Source organism: Ixodes scapularis, unplaced genomic scaffold (genome assembly GCF_016920785.2).
Source record: "Ixodes scapularis isolate PalLabHiFi unplaced genomic scaffold, ASM1692078v2 PGA_scaffold17__5_contigs__length_683569, whole genome shotgun sequence".
Lineage (NCBI taxonomy): Eukaryota > Metazoa > Arthropoda > Arachnida > Ixodida > Ixodidae > Ixodes > Ixodes scapularis.
In genome coordinates this window covers 425,641-434,155 of record NW_024609843.1, presented here as the reverse complement: position 1 = coordinate 434,155, position 8,515 = coordinate 425,641, and positions in this window count along the sequence as shown.

The following is an 8,515-nucleotide window of genomic DNA, read 5'->3' as shown; positions in this document are numbered from 1 at the left end:
TTGTAACATTCACTTTTAGGACATGCGTGACTATATTTTGTTCGACAAGTGGCCAAAACAAACGACTCGATCATACCAACGCGGAGTTAGTTATCCGCGCTCAAACGCAAGCTGCTTCTCCACAGACTACCAGCTTTCCCGCAGATCGCGAACACGAAAATGGTGAGTAGAAACAACTCCTTCCACGTGAAATAGCCACTGTGATAAGTACGGCACAAAAATCTCACCTCGTAAAAAGAGGCATCGTCCGCAGGTCGGGCAGATTGACGTACGACTCGACGAATAAAAGCGGTTTACGTAAGAGCCGTCAACGAACTTCAGCCTGGTGATGTCCGTGGTCCATTCCGGCACGGCAGACGCCATCGCGACTCTTGAAGATTAAACAAGACCAGAACAGTTACGATTTACGCGGAGAGCGAACACAAACTGACAGATACGCAGCAGGGAAGCGCTGGCCGGGGAAGCCTCAAAGAGGGTGCTGAGGCTGCGATGGTTCGCGCGGCCGTCAAGAGATGGCGCTAATAGTGAATAAGGTCTATTGGTTTATTTCGGCGAGCAAGATTCCCTTCGCGTGTCCAGCATTTAAAACAAATATTTTTTTGTTTTTATTAGAATATCTGCTTTAAAAGCTACTTTTGCTGCTCCAAAACACTGTTTTGGCTGCTCCGAAAGGTGCTCCAAAACGGCTTAGGCCGATCACATCACTGCTATATGAGTTTCAGCATTTGTCAAGGAGCGCAAAAATCAAAGCCCGGGGGTTGGCCATTGCAAAAATGTTGACTCGGAAGCGCATAGGGAGGAAGCTTTACAAAAGTATCCACCTGCCTCTACAAGTGAAACCGAAACTAAGAATGTGGGTTCCATTTGAAAAAAAAAAAAAAAAAACATTGTCAGCCCGAATTAACTTGGGGGCGGCACGAAGCAAACAAGCCACGTTACGAGTAGGCTTGGTTCAGGCTTTTGTAGGGGTGGTCGATGACTCTGTGTTTTCTAAAAAGTTATCTTTTTCTAAAAGTGTGGTGGTCGAATATTCGGGGATGGGCATTGAATCTGGATGTTAAGGTAAAAATTTCATCCACATGCCGGGATTCATGTGCCTTGTCCCCCTAGCGAGGGGGACAAGGCCTTCAAAATTCTAGGTTCGCAAAATTGGTGCGTCAGTATTGACGTCTCATTTTACATCAGGCCTCTCATTTTAAAACTCACTATAAATGACATGTCTAAAATTCGTTTGGGTGTACTTCCTTCCAGCAAGTATATGGTTCTGTCTCAAAAGGTCTAATCTGATGTTGACTGCACCTCAGGTCTCCACCGACAATTCATCAGGACGAGACCCAACCGGGACATTAGGGATGAGTGGCTTAAGCAAGGAAGGCTACATATACGACAGCTTCTTGCGGACAAGAACCGAAAATAGATAGACGGTGGATGTTTCATTTGCTATGCCTTTTGGCATGCACATTCTGTTTGTTATGATTGAAGATTCCTGCAGAGTTCAATTTCAACTATTGTAAAAAACCGAGCATGCGCTCAGATCGCAGAAGCGCCTACCCTCTGATTCGAAACGATCCGCAAATAAGCAAAGGGCATACCAGACACCCATACACCTGTTTTGAGCCATGCTCAAAATATTAAAAGAGCACATCAAGCGCCAGGTGCTTTGGCGTCTTTGCCACAATGGCGCCGGTTGCAGAGCTGACAGATCCGTGACTGGCACAAGCCAAGGCATGGCCTTTGGGAACCAGGGAATCGAGATTTAAAAAGTAGCACAGAAATTGGAGGCGGGTGGTGAAGGTGGGCAGAGTTAACAGAAAACAAGGATGAAGGAAGTTCGTCGCATGAGGCATCTATGTCCCGTGCATATAATTTTGAGTGTGCTGTAGTTGGCTACTCAAACAAATTGCTACTTGGACGTAACTAATCGCAAATCTCTTGCAGTTTCCACGGCCCATAAGCCAGCAGGCGCCAGTTCATTCTTGTTCAAAGGTGAGGATTCTAGATTTTCTAGATTGCTCTGAAGCAGCAATACTGAAGCCAGACAAGCTGTACGGCATATTTAATTGACGGAGCCCAGAACGACTGGGGACACTTTCACTGAAGCTTGTTTTGCTGCAATACACGCTTGTATTGCAGTAAAACAAGCTTCAGTGAAAGCGTCCCCAGTCGTTTTGAGCTCCGTCAATTAAATATGGCGTATCGCTTGTCTGTCTGGCTTCAGTGTTGCTGTAGGCGACAAAACAGGTGCCAAGTTTTGTCACAAGAGGCATATTATGTCACGCACATGTAATTTTGATTTTATCCGGCTTAGTGTGCTGTAGGTGGCTGGTCAAAGAAATTGGTACTTGGACGCAACTAATCGCAAATCTTTCTGGCAGTTTCCAAGGCCTAAGAGCCAGCAGGTCCCAGTTTGCTTTTCCTCAGAGGTGAGAATCCCAGACTCCCGAAGCAGGAATACTGAAGCCAGACGACCGGTACAGCATTTTTAATTGACGAAGCTCAGAACGACTGGGGGCTCCTTCATTGAAGCTTATTTTTCTGTAATACACGCGAGCGCAATTGACGTATGCCTAGTTACGTCGCAAGAGGTTATCTATGTCCCGCGCATGTAATTTTTTTAATCTTTCCGACTTAGTGTACTTGAAGGTGACAGCGCAGGAAAAATCGAACTCACACCAGACACTCAGGAAGACAAGCACACGCGCTGAACTTACAACTCTTGTGTATTCGACTGCTTCATTTTTCTCTTCAGCGTCTGGGTTGACTTTTCAGAACGTGATAAGTAGAAGAAGTAGCACGGAATACAAAGGAAAATTCTAAAGAGAAGGCAAAAGAACAGTAAAAGAGAAGACAAATGAAGAAACGGAAAAAAATATCTATACGAAACACATTTACAAATCGTCCCTCTCCCTCATCGCTATGATTTAGATAGAAATTGCAGCTCTTTGGTCGACAGCGCTATAGAAGGACTACTTACACACTTGTCCTTCAGCTGTGCTATCCTTTCCGCTTCCGATATTTCTCTAGTCAATGCGTCTCTACTCCTACCTATTACAGAACAATTTTCAAAACGTGCTATACAGCCGCAATCGCGACAATGGATTCCCAAGTGTCCGGCTACGAGTCGGTGGGTGTTATAAAAATGCTCTCTTAAACGATCATTCAAACACGTTCCAGTCTGGCCTACATACTCTCTAACACATGAGAGTGGGACAAAATATACAACTCCTTCAGTACAATTTACAAAGCTCTTTTGGTGCTTTTTCGAACAACCAACTTCCCGTTGTGCCGATCCGTTTACCTTCCGGCGCAGACTTAGAAGCTTATTTGGTGCTGAAAAAGCAACATTAATGTTAATGCAGTTACCTATCTTTTTTAGACCGTGCGAAACTTTATGTATATATGGAACAACGGCCGTCCTTTTCTTTTCTGTATTGCGTTTAGGTCGTTCACCCCATCTTATTCTCTTTAATAAATCCTCTGCCACGGCTGTAAGTAATGCACTAGGATATCCTGTTGACTTTAACCTGGCGATTTGAGCATCAAAGCTAACCTTAATTGAATGAATACATGACTTATTGCTTTTCAGACCGCGTCAGGATTTTTGCAAGGTGGTTTCCTTGAACTGCTCACCTTATATTTTAAATCTATGTTTGCGTGTTGGGAGGGTAACACCTTTCTCCAAAAAGCAGGGGTATGCATTGGTTCATGCATAGTACCAGTTTTGAGTAACCTTTACCTCGCGCATCGGGGCCGGCTCCTTTCACGTAGCTTAGATGCTTCTTCTGTTGTGAAGGTGTTTCGCTTTGTAGATGATTTTTTGATTGTGCTAGATTGTGCAGCTAAGGACTTTCAAATATTAGTCTCTAATGTTCTTTCCTGTTGTAAATCCTGTATAGATCCACCAGAAATCACTCATGAGCTCTCCACAGAAGGTTCCTTACGGTTCTTGGACCTCAGATTAATTTTTTCGGAGCATCATGTATGCTGGTCATACAAACCGAGAGGAAAGAAACCTCTTAATTTTCAGTCAGCACACTCCAGGCTTGTTAAGCGAGGCATTGTTAAATTGTCTCACCAGTGTGCTTAATAAGTCTTGTATTCATTCACTTAAGGTTAGCTTTGATGCTCAAATCGCCAGGTTAAAGTCAACAGGATATCCTAGTGCATTACTTACAGCCGTTGCAGAGGATTTATGAAAGAGAATAAGATGGGGTGAACGACCTAAACGCAATACAGAAAAGAAAAGGACGGCCATTGTTCCATATATACATAAAGTTTTGCACGGTCTAAAAAGATAGGTAACTGCATTAACATTAATGTTGCTTTTTCAGCACCAAATAAGCTTCTAAGCCTGTGCAGGAAGGTAAATGACGGCACACCGGGAAGTTGGTTATTTGAAAAAAACCAAAAGAGCTTTGTAATATGTACTGAAGGAGTTGTATATTCTGTCCCACTCTCATGTGGTAGAGAGTATGTAGGCTAGACTGGAAGGTGTTTGAATGATCGTTTAAGAGAGCATTTTTATAACACCCACCGAGTCGTAGCTGGACACTTGGGAGTCCATTGTCGCGATTGTGGCTGTATAGCACATTTTGAAAATTGTTCTGTAATAGGTAGGAGTAGAGACGCATTGACTAGAGAAATAATGGAAGCGGAAAGGATAGCACAGCTGAAGGACAAGTCTGTAAGTAGTCCTTCTATAGCGCTGTCGACCAAAGAGCTCCAATTTCTATCTAAATGATAGCGATGAGGGAGAGGGCCAATTCGGAAAAGTGTTTCGTTTAGACATTTTTTTCCGTTTCTTCATTTGTCTTCTCTTTTACTGTTCTTTTGCCTTCTCTTTAGAATTTTTCTTTGTATTTCGTGCTACTTCTTCTACTCATCACGTTCTGAAAAGTCAACCCAGACGTTGAAGAGAAAATGAAGCAGTCGAATACACAAGAGTTGTAAGTTCAGCGCGTGTGCTTGTCTTCCTGAGTGTCTGGTGTGAGATTAATTTTGCTGCGCTGTCACCGCCAAGTATGGTTCACCAACTCGCTCAAGCTTCCATCCTATCGACTTAGTGTACTTTACGGGGCTACTCAATATAATTGCTACTTGAACGCAACTAATCGCAAATCTCTCTCCCAGTTTGTCCCAGTTTCCACGGCCTACAAGCAAGCAAGCACCAGTTCGTTTTTCCTCAAAGGTGAGCATTCCAGATACTTTAATTAGGTGCACGGTGTAAGATAATACTCTTCGGGTGAGGACAGCGCGCTCTTGGCCACGGCCCGATGAAGTTCGCTCTTCACACTCTCTCACTTTGGTTTGAAGCAACGCCAGCAGGTGACTCGTCGACCCGTGGGCACGTTAAAGACAGCTCGTGCCGCCTTATGTACCGCACGCGCAGAGCTCCAGCGAGGTTGTCACACGTGCAGAAAGACCATGGTGTACCGGGGTGTCATGACAACGAGATAATGTTTTTTTGCTGTCACACAGTTCCGCCGTTTGGCCGCCGGTGACACTGTCAGTCGCGGGCACGGTGGCAGCCGAATGATGCAGTCTTTCGGATGCCCGTCGAACGAACACTATTTGATTCCTCGCGCCGCGCGTTCAGCCCCGGCGTGTCCTCACCTAAAGAGTGTATCTTTCACCGTGGTTAGGTGCAAAGCAGGAACTGTGAAGCCAGACGAGCGGATAGGTGTATTTAATTGACCGAGCTCAGAATGACCCGTGGCAGTGGAATGGAAGCTTATCTTTCCGCAATCAAACACAGACATAATTTTGAATCTATCCAGCTTAGTGAAGGATTGCTACTTGTTGCAAACTAATCCCAAATTTTTATTTTGCAGCTTCTATATGGCTACAGCTAACAGGTGCTGTTTTCATTGAAAGGTGAGGATTTCACATTCTGTTTTTAAACAGCAAGTTTTTGAATGAGAGTCCTAAACAATTAACTTTCTTTTGCAGTAAATGCGAGATCCTCCAGTTCAGGAATATGTTAAATATATTTGCTATGGATAAGCCCAGTGTTTTGCTTCTTTATTCATAATTTGACAACAGCAACATTTTTTATTTTATCACTCAGAAATACACACAAGAAGAGACTGCGTTGCGGAGAAATGCTGCGCTGAACGTGATTTTCCAACTCGTGTATAGTTATTGGTAGCCGATATAATATATTGGATTCCAATATCCATAATACGCTGAGTATATTGAAATTGTAAACCCTTATTGGATCCCCATAGACACATGGGGATCCAATAAGGGTTTATACGGTATTGGATTCCAATGTTTTCAGCGTATTATGGATATTGGAATCCCATAACAAACCCTTATTGTAATACAATACAATAAATGTAATGTTTTCCAATACACTGTCCATATCGTATTGCAATACAATCAAAAAGATATTGTTTACCAATATCCATAATACGCTGTTCATATTGGGGTTTTCCAATAGGGATGCAACAATGTGATGTCCATTATTGTGGTTGTCGCTTAACTCCAGTACAACTGTGCGCAGTGAGAAGCGCCCTCAACAAAGCTAGCTAACCTATCGGAACAGATCAACCACACGAGAAATATAAGAAAAGAAATTCAGAGTACTTTCAGCGTTTAATAAAGACGAAATCAAATAGTACATTATTTGATATGAAACTCGAAACTCATGAAAATTCGCACAAGCCCACTATAACAATCTGGCATGTAGCGAGGCCTGAGCTATTATATTTTCAGTATCAAGTGATATTTACTCTTGGCCAAAATTCCTCAAATTTAGGAAAATGTGGCAGGGTAAGCACTTTGGCACAGTAATCACATCCTTCCGGTGCGGGTTTCTACCAGTTATTGACACCATAACTCTCATAATTTTTAAAGAATATAGGATGAACAAAGTGACAATAGTAATTATAACTCTTAATTTCCTGTTGCACAACCAGCAAAACAACACTAAGCATCAAATGCAACAAAACGAACCATATGTACATTAAAAACCACTTATTTCAACATTCCTATTATTGAAGAGCAGCGGAATGTTCCCGGTGTTGACAGCACCATATAACCCAAGCAGCCACTGGTAACTTTTAACAAATCTCTCCTAAGTGACTGCAACGTTTCACATTCAACAACTGGAGAGCCACCAGCGATTTTGCTGTTGTGTAGATGTCTCCACACGAGATTGTATAATGTCAAGCCGTCCGTGGAAGCCAACGTGAGCAGACATCAGTTCCTTCAGGTGACACAAAGGGTTAGAGCATGGGAGTTTTGTGTCAATGACGAAGTTTGTGTGTTGAACAGCCGACTGGGGAACGAGTGACTAAAAGCTACTATCCTGCCAAGGAGTGTACTTACAAGCTGCAGGTACAAGAGAACTATGACACTTTCATCGCGCATTGTCACCAAGATCACATCCGGCCTGATGCTGATTAAGACGAACAGACACCATTTCGAAAAAATTGGGTTTTATGTATGTTTATGCAGCTTAAAACTTAGTCTGCCTCAGCGGGCAATGAGTCTCCCAGCTGTAGATGAGAAATTTATTCAGCGCAGTGCAAACGCTAGCATGGGTTTTTTATCGTGCACCACGCAGTAGTGATACACGACCGCGCGCCGGTGCGATACTCATTAAGATTAAAATGGAGACAGCCTTTTCTGTGCAAGGAGGCAGAGTTGATGTTCGGGTAGTTCAGAGAAAGGTCTATTGAAACAGCAGAACAGCCCTATTGAAAATTCTTATTTGTATGAGAAATTTCTGTGTCCAATAAACACATATGAATCATACAAGATATATAAGAACATATAAGAACGAAATGAGAACTATATAAGAACTATATAAGACATATAAGAACACGAAAGCACCGTATAAGAAACTTGTGAGAAGTATCTTTTTTATTTCTTATATGGTTCTTATATCTTCTTATAGATCTTGTATGATTCATATGTGTTTATTGAACACGAGAAATTTCTCATATAAGACTTTTTTAACTAGGGAGTGGTTTTTAGTTGTTAATTAGAGGACCACGAAAGTTCCTCAGGTAGCGACAAACTTGAAAGGTTTGCTCAGCTAGGTCCATCATTGTGATGTGGAAAGGTCTGTCGAGAATGTGAAATTGTTTAATTCTGTGAATCGCACGCTCAACAATGACACGAGCACTTGCTACATGTCGGGTGTGCGGAGCTCATTCTCAGCCATTCGCGGCTCTCCAGGTTTCCGGAAGCAAGGAATGTGCACTCCCACACCCGGTGGCTGGTCATGAGTTTAAAACCTTTCTAGAATGGAAAGTTGGGCGAGTTGGTATGAATTCATTTTGAAAAACAGCGCGAATACCTTCTTGTCCGTGTGGTATTCGCGCTGTTTTTCAAAATTAAAACCTTTGTCAACCATGGCATCACCCGGTTGAAGCTGTTCTAAGAGCCCACTTTTACCAACGATCACGCGGTCAGACGAAGACCCTCCCCACAGATCTGAAACAGAAGAGATGTAACCGACGGGCGCACAGCCTACAACTGCCGCTTGAACGTATTGGAGTGTTTA